The sequence below is a fragment of the Boleophthalmus pectinirostris genome, unplaced genomic scaffold (genome assembly GCF_026225935.1).
Source record: "Boleophthalmus pectinirostris isolate CB_2022bp ecotype Guang Dong unplaced genomic scaffold, ASM2622593v1 HiC_scaffold_17, whole genome shotgun sequence".
NCBI classification, from domain to species: Eukaryota; Metazoa; Chordata; class Actinopteri; order Gobiiformes; family Gobiidae; genus Boleophthalmus; species Boleophthalmus pectinirostris.
This window is the reverse complement of record NW_026571115.1, coordinates 24,191,095-24,212,020: the sequence shown is the minus strand read 5'-3', so window position 1 is coordinate 24,212,020 and position 20,926 is coordinate 24,191,095. Positions and strand designations below refer to the sequence as shown.

At 39.6% G+C, this 20,926-nt stretch overlaps 1 protein-coding gene across 1 annotated transcript in view; it reads right to left on the bottom strand.

Moving 5' to 3' along the window:
* Positions 1 to 8,824, bottom strand: part of grin2aa (glutamate receptor, ionotropic, N-methyl D-aspartate 2A, a) — a 381,703-nt gene extending 372,879 nt beyond the window's left edge. Inside the window, exon 1 of the mRNA XM_055152940.1 lies at positions 8,721 to 8,824. The gene's annotated coding sequence lies outside the window, so the exon portion shown is untranslated. The remainder of the gene's footprint in view (positions 1 to 8,720) is intronic.
* Between the last annotated feature and the right edge of the window lie 12,102 nt (positions 8,825 to 20,926).

Here is a 20,926-nt window from a genome sequence, read left to right as displayed (position 1 = left end):
ATGTCAGAATATACCTGTGACCGAAATAAATTAAATCAATCAGAAACGCCGTCATCGCTGTGAAAAGTGAATAATTTTGAACTACTGCTCAGAAAGTAAAAATGATGTACAGCACGGATAAATGGATGATTTGAGAAGAGGTAGGAATTGCAATCTTCCTCGTTGCTTGCTTACATTTTAATAAAGTTACGTTGAATTCCTTCTCGCTAATTAACAACCTCACGTTTGAACTCCAACGGGTGCCGTGACCTACAAAGAGAACGCGGCTAACGCAACGCCATCCGTGCTATAGGGAAGACTGCGATGAGAAATGGCAAGAGATGGAGAAATCCCATTGATCTGCGAAGACTTACTCCGCACCGCCACAGTCTACGCCATGTAAAATGTATGAAGGTTTGGCAGGCACATGCAACACGCACACGCCCCTTTAAGAGAACGCACCCATATTCAATAGAGCTCCAAATCTCTCTGAGCCAAAAACCTAAGATCTGAAAAGGATTCATCTCTTGTCAAACTACAGCCACTAGCCCTCTCTTGCGCGTCTCTCACAAAATAGGTTTCACGCACATCAATAATTCAGCGGCATTATCTTTACATGATGATTAATACGATTGCATTTACCGCCGCGCTCCTCCTCCTCCTCCTCCTCCTCCTCCTTTCTCTATTTCTAAATGGCATTAAAATTGGATTAACACACTGTACGACACACACTAAAGCGATGATTTATTTAGAAAGCCCGGGATAGAATGGTGTAGAATGAGAACTGGGAGGTTTGGCTGATGTTTTGACACAAAGGAAGCACGTATACATCTTCGCTCCCAGGCAAGATCCCGGCGCAAGATGTGGAGATGGGTCCCTGGGTGCTCCACTGTTCCTGGGAGGGTGCCACAGCATACGGAGAAGGATCTGTACGGGATTTTTACCGTCTTAAAATGTGAAAAACAGAAATAGTTCATCTTCAGCAGCGGCCCAAAGTTATTCCTTTCCTTACACATTCCTAGCATCGTAATTATTCACATTGATGAGTTTATTTGCCACACACCACAACACCACTAACAAAAACTAACATGATAACAGCACATCTAATAAGCCGCTCTTTTTCATCAATTTTAGATACATCTCCCACCTTTATTCTTGCAGTACTAGGGATGTAACTCTTACGGTATGATATTTACTACGGTATTTTGAAGAGGCTGATATAACTGTAGATAGGACACGTTTCTGCTTTTAAAATACCTTGACAAGATTTTGGTGCGAATTATTTCCGTCATAATCCCATGAATTCAAGTAAAAAACATATTTCTTCATGTTGTCTGCACTGAAATGAATCATGGGATATGTAGTTTACGATGTTTATAAGCTGTTCCTACTATAAAACCATGAATTTAAGCAAAGGAACTTGTAATTCGATATGTTGTGACAGCCCACGATATTACTGCGAGACTTTTGACGATACAATATCACAGTATTTTGGTTATTATTACATCCCAATGCAGTACTGAAGTTTGAGTCAAAGTACCTTCCTTCAAGTCAACTGGTAAAAGTATCATATACACAATAAAATTCTCTGCTTTTCTTTAAACTGCAATGAACAACTCTGGGCACCGAATGGCTCCAATGTGTAAATTTCCTCATCTCTTGACCTTGACTGTTCCAGAATGTGGCATTAAATTTGTCCCTAACCACAGGCAGACAGTGGTGATGACACATTGACACAAAGACACGTTCAAATCTGAGGCGAGGCGAGTCCGCTCACAGTCGTAGCATTAAAGTGACAGTCTGGAATTTTGGACATTTCCTAGTGAGCCAGAGTGTTGGAGACGTGTGGAGACACTTTTTTAAATATTCCATCCAGTCCTTGTATTTACAGAGGTCGCTGGTGCTCGACTAGTGCATGTCAATGGCCATAGTGACCCTGAAACTAAAAACAGTCTTACCCACTCCACAAAACACCAAAAGCAAATCTGTTAATACGCCAGACAGTCGATGTGAATGTCTGTGTCAATAGAATAATTTTAGAAGTAAAACCAACCTTGCATTTGAAGGATTTATGTCTGACTAGCAGCAGTGAGTTGTCCTGATGGAAAGTACGGCAGCGGTGGACTGATATATAAGAAAATAGTCCCGCAACATGTGGAGATTCACGCGATATAAGGTTAGTTTCAATTTCTACCATTATTCTATCAACACAGACATTTATATCGACAGTCTGGTGTTATAATAGATTTGCTTCTGGTGTTTTGTGGAGTGGGTAAGACTGTTTTTAGTGGCAGGATAACTATGACCATTGACTTGCACGACCTCTGCAAATACAAGGACTGGATGGAATATTTTAAAAAGTGTCTCCACACGTCTCCAACACTCTGGCTCACTAGGAAATGAGGTCCTATGTCCAAAATTCTGGTCTGTCCCTTTAAAAACATCTGTAAATTAATAAATACATGATAGAAGCTGCATTCATGTGGTCCATGGGAACTCTGGGTTCAGTCTTGTTTGCATTCATGTTTTTTTTTTTATTGTGTGGATTTCTTTACACAGCAGGTGATGTCAGGTGTGGAAGTCAAGCAGGAGTTTTCAGCCTGAGCTCCTGAGTTGCTTTTCTGACCTGTGCGAGCGTTCATGTACATTTTTCTCCTCTGAAAATCATTATCCCTGAGTTCCCGAGGACCACATAGATGCAGACGGCGCCATGCTGTGGAACGTTCCGTAACGTCTCCATGGAGACGAGCAGGCGGCAGACCCCCCCCCCAGACGAATTCCCAGGTTTGTCTGAAGTAAATTACATTGTATTGTTTCCTTTTCAAACACTGCCTCCACTGTTCCTCTCAAATGTTGTAATAGATTGTGTGTCAAGTGTCTCGAGGGGAGTTTTAACTTGTCCCTAAATAGTCTTGAGGCCTGGATTATTTTGTTACGATTTAGAGACTGCAGATTTTGAACAACTATGATTTACTGGGGCATTTTATCACAACAGGGACTGCGGAAAATTGGTTTCCTCTTAAAAGTCAAAAGAGAATTGTGTTTTGCATGACTTTCACCTTTGGGAACTCAAGTGTGAAATTGTTGAAATAAATTGAGTAAGATCAAATTTCCTCGGCAGATTGCCATTTGTTAGAAAGTGAATTAAAAAAGGTAGACTTCAGACTGCATTCATTTCAAAACATTAAGTCTGAGTAACTTCAACATAATTTTTATCATTTTGTCTGCACTAATGAGAACAAAGAATTATATTCAACCTAGTTTCAAAACAATGAACTTCAGTAGTCTACCATTTCATATTGATATAATGAAAGTTCATAGTAACAATAAATCCTCCATGTTGACTAGAATACATAACAGTAAAATAAGGGCAAAGCATCACAGTCTACATAGTTCCTGCTTGTTATTCAATTGCAACAAAACTATGCATTTCAACACAGCATTAAACCATTTGACATCATGAAAATCCACTGTGACATTTAGATTTTTTGAATGTTGTCCATGACGGTAAAAGTCAAAGAGCCAAGATCACAATGTTCATTTTATCACTATTCATTATCCTTATACATTATATACATGCAGTGATTAATTAACTTATCGTGACTAGTCAGCTATAAAAAATAATCTTAGCCGTACTTTGAGCAGCATAATCGCCATCAGGACTACATATAGATGCTGGAATATTGACCTTATTCTGCCCTGCCCACTTCTGCCTTTAAAGTTAATCTGCTAGTTAATCGCACTTTCTTTGTGGTGACAATTCCGGTTATGCATGTAAAAAAAAAAATGATGAAAAGCAGGCTGATTTGTGTAAAAAAGTTCAATATTCACGTGCACTAACAAGTCAACACGGCACCGATTCTCTGAGAGGCTTTATAATTAATTATACAACACAAATTACTGTTATTTCTGGACTAAAACACTTATGAAAAGACCATTCTTAAAATCAAAATGTCAAAAATTATTAAGATAGGACCTTTAAATGAACTGTATTACGCGGCTCTTGAGAAGTTTTAGTAATGTTAAAGTGTTGTTACCTCAAAAACATACCTGAAGTTGTGTTTTTGTTTCGTTCACACATTTTTGAGTAGTACTGCATTTTTAGTCTGCATCTCCAACAGCTCTAAAAATGCACCAACTCCACTTTGTGATGTCATGAAGTGAAAATACTCAAGTTAAACAGCTACCTCTTGGGTTGAAATGATCCAAATGATTCTAGTGAAGGTGTTTGGAGTTTAAAAACACAGTGGAGCACTTCTTGTATTACCATATGACTCACTCTAGTCTAAATATGCAAGCTCTAGGTAAACTTCAGGTATGTTGATGAGGAAACAGCAGAATAACAGATCAGAAATTGTGTAATATGGGCCCTTTCAACAGCTAATCGAAAAAAGAATCGCTGACTAATCCACCACTAAAACAATCATTAGCTCTGACCCTAACTCGCAACATTAAGTCCTCTACAAAACCCTGGACTCATTTGCCCGTGTCTCCTCTGAGCCTTTCTTCCCTGGACACTTGGTTCCCCTGGCAGGCCCTCGCCATCTGCTGCGTGTGCCCCGGCTTGTGCATGAGCGCCCATGAGAAGCCCAGTGGAAGTAATGGTCTGTTACCACTCGGGCTTCGACGTGCTGTCTGCCCACTGCTCACAAGCCCCCCTAGCCCCCTGCAAATACCCGTGTGCATGTATGTGTGGACAGAGGAAGGAAGGGTAGTGTCTGCCAGGGATGTAACATTAACCAAAATATCGTAATAGTCACTCAGTAATAACGTGGGTCAAGTCTCTTCGCTTAAATTCAGTGTTATGGTGCAGCAATAGCCAAAAGAAACAGAAGAAACTACATATACAATAAACCTTTGCTCCATTTCAGTCCAGTTTACACAATGAAATGACTTATTAAGCACTTTCAAACCTTAAATCTTTGGTTATGACAGAACCAAAGGCATTTTTAAAAGGAAAAAGTAGTTTATTCCCAATTTTGTTACTAAATATCGCAATAAATATCATAATGTGAGATGTTGTACAGACAAATTTGGATATAGTTACATCCCTAGTTTGTGCATATATGGGTGGAGACAGTCAGTGTAGGATCACTTGTACTTAATAAGCATTTTTAAACCTTAAATCTTTGGTTTATGACAGAATTAAAGGCTTTTCTAAAGGAAAAAGAAGTATATTCACAATTTTGGAAGCCTCTACAAAATATCGCAAGAAATATTGTCATGTGAGATGTTGTACTGACAAATTTGGATACGATTACATCCCTAGTTTGTGCATGTTTGTATGGAGACAGTCAGTGTAGGATCACTTGTACTTATTCAGCATTTTTAAACCTTAAATCTTTGGTTATGACAGAACCAAAGGCATTTTTAAAAGGAAAAAGTAGTTTATTCCTAATTTTGTTACTAAATGTCGCAATAAATATCATAATGTGAGATGTTGTACAGACAAATTTGGATATAGTTACATCCCTAGTTTGTGCATGTTTGTGTGGAGAGAGTCAAGGTAGAATCACTTGTACTTAATAAGCATTTTTAAACCTTAAATCTTTGGTTTATGGCAGAATTAAAGGCATTTTTAAAGGAAAAAGGAGTATATTCACAATTTTGGAAGCCTCTACAAAATATTGCAATAAATATTGTCATGTGAGATGTTGTACTGACAAATTTGGATATGATTACATCCCTAGTTTGTGCATGTTTGTGTGGAGAGAGTCAGGGTAGGATCACTTGTACTTATTCAGCATTTTTAAACCTTAAATCTTTGGTTATGACAGAACCAAAGGCATTTTTAAAAGGAAATAGTCGTATATTCCCAATTTTGTTACTAAATGTCACAATAAATATCATAATGTGAGATGTTGTACAGACAAATTTGGATATAGTTACATCCCTAGTTTGTGCATATATGGGTGGAGAGAGTCAGGGTAGGATCACTTGTACTTAATAAGCATTTTTAAACCTTAAATCTTTGGTTTATGACAGAATTAACAGCTTTTCTAAAGGAAAAAGAAGTATATTCACAGTTTTGGAAGCCTCTACAAAATATCGCAATAAATATCGTCATGTGAGATGTCGTACAGAGAAATTTGGACATCGTTACATCCCTAGTTTGTGCATGTTTGTGTGGAGAGAGTCAGGGGTAGGATCACTTGTACTTTATATTATGGATGTCAACACTTGGGTCACGTCGCTTCTACTCTCTAAGTATCAAGACTGAAACGGTACAAAGATGCAAAAAAAAACCCAAGGCACTCACTGGTTCAAAATTTTGAACCAGTGAGTGCCTTGGTTTTTTTTTTGCATCTTTGTACCGACTTCCCTTCCCAAAGAGCACCACTGAGTTGGATCTACTGTGTATTATCCTCTGGAGGTCCAGGAAGCGCTTCTTCTGAAACATTTTTTATACTGAAACGGTACATATTTTAGTTTTTTTGTTGTTAATTGTACCATTCATTTTGCCGATATATATACTGTCATTTTATCAGAGGGTGGCTGTTCAGAAAATCAATATTCACTTGCTGGTTTGCCTTTTGTTAACAGATCTGTCACAACAGCAAATTTTGAGGTGTGATTTTTTTTGCTGAAGAAAATATACGCAATATACGATGTTAAAAGCAAGCCATAAAGCAGATTTATCTCCAAAAAGTGTTCTAAATGTACAATATTGTTAGAAAACATCTTCGCTGATAATAAATAAATGACAAATGCAACAGTTTAGTTAGTTTGCATCTATAATGAGTCATGGTTCATAATAATTCAACCTTCTACAGCTCCAACTTTATCATAATACAGAAAAAATAAAAAATAAAATGTCCAATTAGTACAAAGAAAATGTACCCAAGATAATCATTGGCCCTCAAAAAATACTGTTCCATCTAACAATTAATTAATAGTAAGTCCAAATAGTTACTAAGACAGGCCTAGTTAGAAGAAAAGCTACAATATTTGTCATTTTCTACGAAAATATATCACTTTATAGTCTAAAAAATCATAAATTGTAGGTCTACACATTGAACCAGTTGAATAAAGAAATTCTTAGTCGACTAAAGACATGCCCTGCTCATCAATTAATCAAGTAAAGCTTTCAAAATGATTAGGATCCCGCATAAAATGACAGAAGCAGCCATCAAACTACATCTTTATAAGCGAAAAGGGAGATTAAAGTGTCCAGTCACTCTTAAAACTCTGGCTCACTCACTCACTCCATGCCTTCTCCTTTCTGCTGTGCTCCATTAAAGTTCTTATAATCCTAATAAAATAATCAATTTGCTAATAAAATTTTTCGTTGACTCAGACGCCACTGACTGATAATCAACATAACGACTAAAAGAACTACGTTGAAGTGCTGCCTTTGCGTGTTAGTAAAGTGTTGAAGTGATAAACGTCGAACTAAAAAAGCATAGTTGGCGACGTGAGTAAAAGATGTGTAAAGACAGATATTGTAGGTTAAGTTCCACTGAAGAAAAACAATCTCACGATGCCATATTTTGTGTATATTTGTTTAAATGGAGTGGAGTGGAGGATCTGTATGCACCACGTACGTAGTAATGCTGCCAATCCAATCTGTGCCCAGGTCTCATACTGATTTTTAGCTCATTTAATTGGAGGAAAAAAAAGTACAAGTGCTGTGTCTTTTGCGAGCTCTTTAAATTGGGGTGGTAAAAGGGTAAAGCAAAAATGGTGAGTATGCTGTATCGTAATGTACTTCGATTTGGCCCATGGACTCCTATCGGTTTATTTGCCCGTTTAAAATATTCTATAGTGTCCTTCCATGGGCATCAGCTGACGCCTTAACACAGCGCAGGGGGAGAGGGGGGTGAAAAGGACTGCGATTCTACAACGTGACTGATCCATGAGAGCGGCAGAGAGGAGGGAGAGGGGGGGGCGGCACAGTTGACGTGGAAATTCATTTGGATCTCCCTATTAGATTCATTGAGGCCAAGACAATGCAAGTACGACCCCTAGTGGACCAACGGGAGACGGCTCGGTTTATTTCATCCCACTACTCCAGGAGACGCTCCACGCTGAGTCAAAGATTAGTATTTTTAGAGTAAAGCCAGAGATTTCCTTGTCATGACGCATCTGACGTACATTTTGCGCTAAACGTCTTTTCTAAGCCAAATAAATAAGCAGCGCTCCCCGGAGAGACCGCTGGGAATTATTATTCAAGCCAGGAATGGGATAAGACGAGCTGCAAGTTGTGCCGAGCAGAGACAAGACAAAAACCGCAATGTGGTTTAAAACTAGTGGTCACAATGGTTCAAAACGCGTCTGAAAACACGTCTTGCGTTTTGCTTCTTGTGGCACACTGCGTGCATTTGCCTCGCGTCTGCTTTCACGTCTGACTGGGTGTTTCAATTCAAACGCACAAAACAAACCAATCTTTATGTTGAATGTAACACGTTCTGTGGCAGCAGAGCACAAAAAGCCAAATTGTACGTCTCTGTCCTGTTGAGGTGTAGTGCGCTTTGAAGCAGGCTGCGCTCTGCTCACTGCACCAGCCTTACGCATTATGAGAGAACACTTGACGCAAGAGCTGAGAGAAAATCTCTGTTATGTACAGGTATGGTAAACAGTCCACCTGCCCGTTGGGGATTTAGGCAGGGGGAAGGTGGTAGCGTGCCGTACTTTGGATAGGGGCGCCTGTGGGAAAGCGCCGCAGGGGCGACAGTGCGGTGCGGCATCCTCTCAATCCGACTCCCCAATAATGAGTGCGAAATGACTGACAAAGTACTTACAGCATCTCCCTTCCGCGGAGCTCCAAAGCAGTGGTTTTAGATGTCATCGTAACTGTCCCCCTTCTCCCGTCTGAAAGCATGCAGCCTCTCCGGTGATCTGCACAACACAAGAATAAAGCAAGCTCTCGCAATGAATTATTTCCACCGTGTCCAAAAAGCTGAATGAAATCCCCCTTTTTCAGACTTCAGGAGGGCACTGCTTCGAAGAAAATCACAGTTGTTATAATCCAATCTTCATTTTGCTTAGCGCTGAATCTCCACTGCAATCTTCCATGGTGGGGCTCAAGCTGCCTCTATGCGCGCGATGAGAGCTCCCGGTATCCCGTTATTCCTGTCCCAGGCGAGGAGGCGATCGCCGGACGCACGCAGACGCACACGCTCATTGGGTTGTACAGTAGATGCTCTGGCTGTGCTCCGGCAGGCTTCCCACGGCGCACGGGACCCGCTGCGACGTCTCTCCCTCCTCTCTCTCGAGCTGTGGTTCCTGTCGTGCACGGGAGACTGGACCTCGGTGGCTGTGCACGCGTGTGCGCGGTGTGGCGCCGAGTCCGTGCCTGTGCCTGTGCCTGTGCCGCCTGGGCTGTGTGGCTGCGCGCTTCTGCAGAGGCTCCGGGATGGATGGATAGACGGACTGTGCGTCGGTCTGTCCCTCGCTCACTGCGCTAGAGCGCGCTCAGCCCAGAGTTGCCTCAACACTTTGACTCTTGTATTCAAGTCGCATTCTTGTGCTTTCCTGCTAAACACCTCCATTGGTCGCGCCTTGTGGCAGTTTCACACATAATCCACTGGTTTGAGCCGCTGAAACAGCACAAACACACCACGCAATCATGCACCAACAAGTTGTAACAGCATTTAACATCATTTTAAACAATATGCACCAACCTGACGTGCACTTCTGTTAAATTGAGTTATTAATGAGGGTCAATTAAAAATATGTATGTGGGTCATTTGTGTAGGCTAATGTAGCACATTCTGAGGAAAACAAATCGAAAATAAAAAATAAAATTGAAGAACAAACACATGCACGAAAACAGGGCGTGGAGCAAACTACCTTAGGTTACACAAGCTAGCAGAATCTAGCGACTCTGTGAGCGGATTACCTGAGCAATAATCCTAAATAATGACTTAAACTTGCACCATGTAGGATCATTTTGAAGAATAAATGCACAATTCTGACTTTTTTCGTCAATAAATTACTATGAGCTAACTCACGTGCATCTGCGCAGTAATTTCAGGTGTGTACTCTTCGACCATCTCCTTCCGCCTTTGCGTAACTTGCCAACACCGTTAGGCCCTATTTCTTCTCTTAAATTCCCTAACACATGTCCAAGAGTGTAAGTATGTTGCAAACACAGCCTGGAAAATGGCGCTTTGATGATGCCAAGCCTAAAATTAGATGTCCTCATGGGCCTATATTGCTAACACATCATCTGTATTAAAATGCATGAGTTCATTAAACAGGGAAGCTCGGGGCCTTGTCTATACGTGCGCGGGATGGGAGGGGGGAGGGTCAGGAAAATGTTGGGCCATTTTTATCTCCTTGTCTATGAGAGATTAGATCATAAAAGAGGTGTAGTAATCTGGAGTTACATTGTTACTGGAAGAATAAATGAGGCACACAATAGCTCGTGTCGAAGCTGCACTGTTCAACCTGCTGATGTGAAACCCACTTTCTACAGGAAGAGCCTCTTTATGATTTTAAAGTTCAATCAAAATACCTGGTGGTGACAAAGTAGGGATGTCAAAATTATTCGATTAACTGATAATCATGATTATTCAAATCAGAATTTAATAGAAAAAAACTAAAATACTATAATAGTGACCACTTTAGAAGCAAAATTCAGTTAGCCTTATGTGGTCATACTTTGTTGTCAAAGCCTGATCTTGTAAGAAAGTGGGGTGACGATGAGTGAGTGTGGTGGTGGTCAGAGGAGCCGATGATGCAGATTGGCAGTCTTACTGCTGTCAGTCTGCCCCAGGGCAGCTGCGGCTACAATAGTAGCTTGCCACCACTGAGTGTGGAGTGAATGAACAATGAGCTGTCAAGTGCTTTGGGTTTCTTGAAAGGTGCTGTATAAATGAAATGATTAATGAATTAAACCTAAATGTGTTTGTTTATATCACAATAACTTTACTTCTGCATTAACAAGGGGGTATTATGCAAAATCTTTTTATGTTTGTTTGTTTTTTTTTTGTTTTTTTTAGCTTTCTACCATGTTTTAAAGTAGTTCCCTCATCAAAAACATACCTAGGTTTTAGATGGCATGTGTGAGTGTTTTAGCAGTCTCTCCCAGGCCTTATTCGAACCCTTCTTATGCTCAGGCCTCAAGCCAACATCACCTACACTCCCACACGATACAAAACTGTACACTTCACAAACCTGACGCGATGCGCTGTAATTCCATTGGCGATGAACCCTGTTGTGATAGCGCTCTGAAGGGGGAGCGACTTACCACAGGAAACAAAGTCAGGGGTGACTCGACGAAAACAGAAACTTGTCATGTTATTACATAGTTTCCAGCAAATATAGCATTTTCAAACCAATTAAAAGGTAAATGGTGATCTAAATATGCTATGTGTTATCAGTTAATTCTGCATGGAAGTGAAATACTCCCTCTTTCAGAAAGTTTCATAAAATTTCATAAAGTTGACTACATAATGGATTAGAATGAAAGAAAATGAAGGACTTCACTTTAGTTTTGTTATGTGTTAAAAATCATGAATAATGGTTAAATAGTGGTATTTCTTTTCAAAATAATCTTAACACTAACTGTGACATGCTTGTACAAAGTATACCTTGCCCAAGTTAGATTTTATATAGAGAGAGGTGAAATAATTTTACCATTTGTCTTGCTTGAACATATTTAAAGGTCCTGTGTTTCACAAAATTGACTTGGGTGCTTTAGGTCATGTTATAATGCTGTTATCTCCTCAAAACATACCTAGAAATGTGTTTTATTTCATTCACATGTTTGAGTAATCCTGGGCAGTAGACATCCCCAAAGCTCAAAATGCTCTGTTAAACGTTGTGATGTCATGAAGCAGTAGTTTTCAAATGAACACCTTGAACCTTTAGCTCTAATGGTTCTAGTGAAGGTGTATGGAGTTTAAAAACACAGTGGAGAACATCCTGTATTACCACATGACATCAGGATTTTCTGTTTGAAAGAAGAACTCAGCCTAAATATGCCAGATGTGTGAATTAAACACACCTGAATAAAACAAAACACAACTCCAGGTCTGTTTGCGATGAGGAAACAACATTATAACATAGTCCGGAAAATAGTATAATATGGGCCCTTTAAACAACGCATTAGGGTTGTTCAAGATTTGCACAGATTTGATCGATATATCGGTATTAGAGAGACGGCGAGATCCAAACCAGGCCGAGCGGCTGAGACAGATGGCTTGACCCGGTGTATGACATGAAAGAGCCCACCTGACAGCGGAGAACGCACAGGTGAGTGGTCTGTTCTGTTGTGATCTGAAACACGGCTCCCTCCTCCCCCCTGCTCCTCTCTGTGATCTACTTTAGACCTGGACAAATGCCACATAAGCGAGCGAGTAAGTCCAACAGAGATGGGTTTTTTAGAGAGATCATTAATATTATACACTATCAGTCACAAGTTTGGACACACCATCTCATTCAGTGCTTTTTTTTTTTTCTTTTTTACTACTTTCTACATTTGATATTGTAGCGAACTATAAACTTGGCCGCAATGCTTTATGGGAAGGTTTTTCTTTGGGGCTTGCTGGTGACAGGGAGTCATTTTCGGTGCGTGTGTTCGGACCATGAGTTAGGCAAAGACATAACTCTGCACTGTTTTCTTTTTTTCTTTTTTTTTTTTTTTGAGGGTTCTGAATAAAGCTGAAACCAGAGCAAACCTGTTTCCATGAATTCTTTATGCATTTACCAATACAATATATCTACAGAAGACATCAAATATATGAAGTAACATGTATGGAATTATGTTGTAAAGGGAAAAAAGTACAATAACTTATAACTAAAAAAATATTTTGTAATCAAATTAGCTACACTTCTGCTTTGTATTTTAATAGTATTTAGAGTTATTTAGTAAAGAAAAAATCAATATATCTTGCTTCATGTTTTTATGTCTTCTGTATGTATCTAGAATGAATGAATCAAGAATGAATAAAGTAGTAAAAAAACACTGAATGAGAGGGTGTGTCCAAACTTTTGACTCGTCATGTCATTTAGTCATTTAATTCTTTTATTTTCTTCTTCTTCTTTTCTTAATACTTTCTACATTTTATAAACACAAAGGAAACATGAAGTATAAAGCAAAGCAAGCAAATTCTTTCAGTTCCTTAAGTCAGGGGTCCCCAACCCAAGGGCTGCGGACCAGTACCGGGCCCCTATACGCATCTCTAAACCAGAACTAAACCAGGTCTAAAACAGGGACTAAACCAGAACTGAACCAGGGCTAAATCAGGTCTAAATCAGGTCTAAACCAGGACTAAACCAGAACTAAACGAGAACTGAACTAGGGATAAAGCAGGTCTAAATCAGGTCTACACCAGATCTAAACCAGGACTAAATCAAGTCTAGACCAAGTCTAAACCAGCACTAAACCAGAACTAAACCAGGTCTAAACCAAGTCTAGACCAAGTCTAGACCAGCACTAAACCAGGACTAAAACCAGGACTAAACCAGGTCTAAAACTAGGTCTAAACTAGGTCTAAACTAGGTCTAAACTAGGTCTGAACCAGGTCTAAAACCAGATCTAAACCAGGTCTAAGGCAAGGCAAGGCAAGTTTATTTGTATAGCACAATTCGTACACAAAGTAATTCAAAGTGCTTTAACAGAATAAGAAATACATTAAAATCATAATAAAAACAAATCAAAACATAAATAATCATGAAGATTAAAATTAAAAAAGAGAGACATAAATTGGACAGGTCTAAACCAAGAATAAAACCAGATCTAAACCAGGTCTAAACCAGGAATAAAACCAGATCTAAACCAGGTCTAAACCAGGAATAAAACCAGATCTAAACCAGGTCTAAACCAGGAATTAAACCAGGAATTAAACCAGGACTAAACAGGATTTAGCCAGGACAAAACCAGGACTAAACCATGCTGCGCCCCTGCAGTCCGCGAAATATTGACGGACATAAAACCGGTCTGTGGCTCTAAAAAGGTTGGGGACCACTGCCTTAAGTGATAAAACATAATACTGTAATACAACATTTAAAACCACTGCTACACAACAACATCAGTATCTTTGTTGATGATAAGAGTTTCAGTTTTTATCCAAATAGCCCCACTTCAAATGAATATGAAACTGTACTTCCACTGAGTTGTTGTGAGATTTAAGGCAGACCTCGCTGTTCTCGGCTCATGTTGTGCTGTTGACACGTCAGCTCTTGTTGATCATCCAAGCGAGGAGCAGTTTATCTCAAATAGGCCTAATGGAATATTAACAAAACAAAGTGAAGAATCATGTTTAAAGATCTTTTATTATGTTAAATTGACTCTTTTGAACTTTAAACTGTGTTAAAATGTTGTTACCTCGTCAAAAACATACATGGAGTTGTGTTTTGTTTCATTCACACGTGTTTGAGTAATCCGTTATTATCAGTCTGTCTACATTTCCAAAGCTCAAAATGTTCTTTTCTATAGTTTTTGTTTCTAAAATGATATAAACCACTAAGGCATTTCATTAAATCTTGCTTTTTAAATCTGCGTTTTAAACAACAATGTCGCTGGTTAGAGTCCGCGGCGTCTTTGAACTCTTAACGTGTGTTTTTTTCACATACCGTATTTTTCGTCGCACTTTTTTTCATGGTTCGGGTGCTCCTGCGACTTATACTCTGCTCTACTTATACTGTGCTCTAGGCTTATGTGTCAGTATCTATTACTCCTGTACCACTGTCACTTCGCATTCTACTGCGCATGACTTCTGTAGAAAAAGACGTTGTTCTGTTGCAAATAGTGAAATATGCAGCTGAAAACAGTAATCAAGCAGCAGAAAGAAAGTTTGGAGTGAGCGAGAACCTTGTGAGAGACTGGCGGAAAGAGAGGATGGAGAACAAAGCTTCACGGGAGCTGGGCAGGTGCGCCATGTAACTTTCCTGGAAGTCACTGGATGAATCAACAAAGCCTGAACTTCAGTGACAACCAAAACCATCCTGTCGGGATTCAGAAAGGCCGGAATAATTCTAACTGGAACTGATACTGAGTCTGACAGCAGCTAAGTAGAAGAGGAAGTGGGGCTTTTTTTACCTCAAGGATCTATGGTTTATCTCCGGAGGCTGCGAAGTTGCTCAGAAGTGACAATGAGGATGAAGAATTCAGTGGATTTAGTGGAGTGAGATGGAGAGTTTGGTCAATTTATGTTCTGTTGTTTATGCTATAGTTTATCTGAATAACTGTTAATATGTTACATTAACATTATTAACGCCTGTTCAGTCTGTTGTTCTCTGTTCTACTGTTTTACTATAACTTGCCTTTCAAGATGAAATGTCGGTTCCTGGTCTCTGATTTTATAAAATTCATTTCCCCAAAAAGTGCAATTTATAGTCCAGTGAGACTTATATATGTTTTTTTTCTTCTTCACTGTGCATTTTTTGACACTCTGGAGCGACTTACGGAATTACGGACTTACTCTTAAGCAAAAATATGGTATCTATTGGAAAAATGTATGGAAAATTTTGTTCCAGAACTGGAAAATTGTCACTGTTGAGCTCCAATACTCAGACTTTTTGAGTTATAAGACCACAAAAATGGCATGTAAACAATTAAATCTGATGTGAGTTATGTTATTTCTTCAGATTTGAGTGTGTATGTAAACTTGGTCCATGGTCCGGTGTGTACATGCCCTGTCCTCCTGTATTCTGTTGCACCAGTGTGGGCCAGTTTCTCTGGGCACACTGCTCCATGGAGCCCTGCTGTGCTGTGGCAGTGGATGGGTCTATCTGGGATGCATGTGTGCAGCCAGCTCGAGTAGCCGGTATCATCTCCCATCAAAGGTCTCAGGTCAGTAAAAATGAAGAGTGTTTCCAGCCCTTTGAATGAGCTTTGGTACTACTCAGCCATCATAGTCTTGCAGTTTATTATTGCTGAGCTGAATTATGTGATATGTGTTATTCTTGGTCTCCACAAGCTTAAAAAAGACATTTTGTGTTTGTGTCTGTGACACTCATAAATCATTATGTTATCATTTGGACAAAGGTGTAGGTTTGCAAAGGGACGGTGGGGACATGTCACAATCAATATTTGGGGAAGACAAAATAGTCCCGACCAATATTTGCCATTTTATTTTAATAAACAAAAATATACATTTATTCCAATATTTTTCCAAACTCAATAATACTAATTTAACATGTTTTAGTTCACATTTTGTTTATTAGACTTTCTGAGAGGTTTTAGAACTGGTTTAGTCCTGGTTTAGTCCTGGTTTTAGACCTGGTTTAGACCTGGTTTTAGACCTGTTTTAGACCTGGTTTAGACCTGGTTTGAGTTCTGGTTTAGTGCTAGTTTAGTCCTGGTTTTAGTTCTGGTTTAGTCCTGGTTTTAGACCTGGTTTAGTTCTGGTTTAGTCCTGGTTTTAGTTCTGGTTTAGTCCTGGTTTTAGACCTGGTTTAGTCCTGGTTTAGTCCTGGTTTTAGTTCTGGTTTAGTCCTGGTTTTAGACCTGGTTTAGTCCTGGTTTAGACCTGGTTTAGACCTGGTTCAGACCTGGTTTTAGACCTGGTTTAGTCCTGGTTTTAGTTCTGGTTTAGGTTTAGTCCTGGTTTAGTCCTGGTTTAGTCCTGGTTTAGACCTGGTTTAGACCTGGTTTAGACCTGGTTTTAGTTCTGGTTTAGTCCTGGCTTTAGACCTGGTTTAATCCTGGTTTAGTCCTGGTTTAGACATGGTTTAGACCTGATTTACACCTGGTTTAGTCCTGGTTTAGTCCTGGTTTAGGTTACCCCTGCCGCTATTTCATTGGCTGCAACGGAATGATGTCATTAGTGGAGCCAGGAGCCTAAACTGGGGAAGCGGCTGGACAGGGCCGCACCTGAAGATGGCGTCTTGAGCAGGCGTGAGTGAAGACGCTGCACCAAACTTTGAAAAACTTTCCAAAAGGAACTTAATTGGCTTCATCTTCAATTAAATTTGCCTTATAACGAGTCACCACAGAAAAAGAGCGACTATCAGCACAAGTTCACCTCCCAAACTGAGCTCTACTCATGCACTGTGAGCAGCCCGACTCTACTGACAATATTCCATGGAAAAATGTTTGGACATTACCTCACAAATATCTCATCACCAACAAGCAAAAGGAAACCCGCTACAAACTTTTACATCGCTGTTAAAGAATCATCTTAGAAGAGCAATGGACACAAACTGAACATTTTGCGAATTGAAAAATGAAACCACCTCTCACTTATTTTGGACCTGCCCAGACTCTGTGTGTTTTTGGAAAGAATTCATAAAACGTATGAGGGGGAGGGGGGTTGGCTGATAATGTCCCCACCAAAGCTGAGACCAAACCTACGCCATTGGGACATTTTACATCCTAATATTCATGTGTGTTGGAAAATTAAACAAAGCTGCCGAATCCTATGACAGATTAAGAAAATTTGGAGAACAAAGTACGTACACAGAAGTGGGCGTATACCGCAGATGACGGACTAAAAACTGGACAGGCACAAATCACTCCAAACACAAACCCTAGTGAGTAAATGTTGAGGAGAAACAAATATAACGTGGTTAACAGCTCTGAAAGTCGATTTTGCATAATAGGTCCGCTTTAAGCAAAAGCACTTCTTTCTATTAATGTCCAACCTTTTGTGCCAACTCCCTCGGCGTCGGTTTTATTCATTTTTAATAAATGTCTAAAATGGATCTGCAAGCGTATCACTTTATGTGCCATCATTTTTTAAATATATAAAAATGTCTGTACCAGATTTTTCACATGTATTTGAGCAAAATGTGCCTTGCCCCAGTGCAGATGTATTGTATAAGCAGCTCTTGACGTCAAAATAAGTCATCTGATAGTCAGGAAATGCGTATTAGCTTGCTAGTTGTTATCTTAATCATCACGGGACATGGAAAAACTCTGCTCTGGTCGCTGAAAGTTGTGAAAAACTTTCCTTTCCTTTAAGCAAAACCAAATCTTTCTATTAAATGTCCGACCTTACGAACCCATTTCCAGGTTGTGTAGTTTTCATTCGTTTTAAATCAACGCCTAGAAAGTAACTCCATGTGCACTACTTAACATGCCGCCATTTTGAAAACGCATTAAAGAAAATCAAGTAAACTGTGTACCCGTCATGGCAGTAAACTTTCTTTTGGAGCCGCAGTGCCCGGTGTCTCTCTGACCCGCACACCTGTGATTAGTTCAGGTGTAATAAAAATGTCAGGAAATGCCATAGTGAGTTTAAAAATGCCAGCAGGCTACGTGAGGCAGGCGCGGGCTCATTACCAACCATCAGAACGCGCCCTGGTGGAGACACGAGCACTAACATCAAGCAGCAGGCCAACGGGTCACACAACAGGAATAATAAGAAGGTAATTTATGTGACAAGCTACACCCAAGGACTGTGTACATCATGCATTTTACAGCAATGGGATTCTTATATATGCAACAATATTCATATAAAAGTTTAATAATAAAGAGGACATATTCGGCTTGTGTCTGTTATATAGTTATAATCTATGTCACGTGTGGACCATTATGTTATAATTTGGACATTTTAAATCGAAATATTCATATAAAATGGTTGACTAGAGGTCTGCGCGGGACAGAATAGCAATTTTCAGTCCCGCTTCCACCTGCATCTGCGATATTTTGTCCTGCTCTCGCCTGCAAATCCTGCAAGATGTGGAAATTCACTTTCTTAAACTCTATCGAACACGGAGAAGCGGAAAGGAATTGTCTAAAATGTGCGCGAGATTACACCACCTCCTCAAGTGTAGGCTGCTTAAAATGTTTGTATTAATGCCAAATAAAATATCCAGCAGAAATTCTGTATGATAGGCATATATTAATCATTTGTATATTTTACTTTACACTCATATTTAGTCCCGCCGCAGCCGCAATGAGCTTTCAAAGTGTGACCTGTGCCGCACTGTTTTTTATGGGGCTCTACTGCTGAATTCCATGTTTGAAAACTGGTGCCCAACAGGAGCTGACGTCACAGTACTTCATCATAACAAACAGTCGACACCTCTGATTGATAGCTGCACATCACGCTTGTTAGCAGAGTTTTTTTTTTTTTCCATTCGTGGCAAAATTATTAGCGCCACCCAGTGCCTCCGCTCAATTTCATTTCTCTCCAGTGACTAGGTCAGGAATCGGAAGTTGTACACCGTGCACTGGCCAATCAGCTCTGAAGCTGGCAATTACTTGGACACCACTGAGCGTTCCAGCGCATTACATGCATCTCGACCAAATAGCAGCGACCATTTAAATTAAAAAAAGTATCCACCTACCGTTGAGCGAACGAATCCTGATGCTGCGAGGTCAGACGGTTTCCACAAAGTGAAACCGGCGGATGAATCAGGCTACCAAAAGGCTCCACAAAAATGCAGAATCCTACATGTATCACCAATTAAGAAAGTCAATTTGTAGAACGAAGTACAGAAAAGTGCTGTACCTGCGGCGGTGAAAACAGAGATTGATCAGCGATACGGCGTCTTGAAAATAAGCGAAAAGTAAAGAGCACTCAAATATGCTCAAAACACTCCAAATGCAATTTCGAGATGTGAAAGGAAACAAGTATAACATGGTTAAAAGCTCAGACAAGGTGATTTTGCATAATAGGTCAGCTTTAAGTGAATTTATTGCAGTGGCATGGCAAAAAGCACAGAGCCACATGGACTATGAATATTTGATATTTTCGTGCACTCTGCATATTATGAAACACTTAATTCTGAAATAAGATGATAATAACTATATACTATAGCCAGGGATGTAAGAATAAAAAGAGAAGAGGCATTTTACGGATAAAATATGGATAAAATAGAAATGTTACAACAAACGTACTCTGACCACCACCTGAGCTCGTGTCCATATTGGTGAGAAATGTAAAATCTTCACTAGTTTTAGTTAAAAATGCCATTTTTTGCATAATAGTTCATAATTACAACAGAAAAAAATAACTTCATGCTAAAATTAAACATGACAAAGGCCTCAAGCTGATGGCTAAAACATTTTGCTGAATCCATTAATGCAAAATTGTCTTCTCTGAGCACTCAGCGATACTCAGCTTGGATTTTGCCTGGATTGTTGTGTCACAGTTAAAAAGTTTTTAAGTATAAACTATCAATGGATGATTCTGTGGTCAAAAACACGTATCCCAAAGACCAAAAGCATATTTAAAAAGGGAGTTAAAGCCACAAGAATGCATAATATTTGTTCTTTGAGAGACAATTGCTAAAAACCACAGTTGACTTAACAAAAAACTGAAACATAAAACCTGATTTTTCTTTAGCCCCAGTACAGATATATTGTATAAGCAGCTAAAAAGTTTCTGTTTAACCCTTTTAATGTTAATTTAATGATGATAATTTATGTTTTGATTTGTTTGTGTTGTGATTTTAAGGTCTTTCTTATTCAGTAAAGCACTATTAATTACTTTATTTACAAATTGTGCTATGTAAATAAACTAATTAAGAAAGCTGATAACGAGGACACGCACGTTAGCATGTTAGTTTTTAGTTTCACTATAATATCTGGTCTCTGATAGCTGTGAAAAGCACTTATAAAGTCATTGGAATGAATAATTAGGATGCTGTCAATGCTTAAGGGAAATGAGGAATAACTTTGGTCAAATACAAAGTGTTTAAAATGAATTAGCTCTGTTTTTCACATTTTGAAGACAGTAAAAATACCCTAACCCAGCTCCGTTAAATCCCTTACATTCTAACCCATCCCATACCCCAGAGACAATCGGCTACTGTATTGTCTTTTGTGATCTGCAGTAAAAGTTTGCCCGACTTGAACAAACTAGCCCGGGCAGTTGGACACACTCCTCTCTATCAGGATCGATTTGGTGCACAGTTGCAGAGACGCAGTAGCCTACATTTGACCACTGACCCGTTCGTCATTAGAATTGTTTCACAGTTTGCCAGAGGGAAGCACAAACCCGCACTGAGACGAGATACCGAGAGCTTATAAGGGTCAAGACAAAGAGAGAGGCTGGAGAGATCAGCCTGGGAGCAACGCTGTCCACCATTTTGTCCAGTGTGGAGA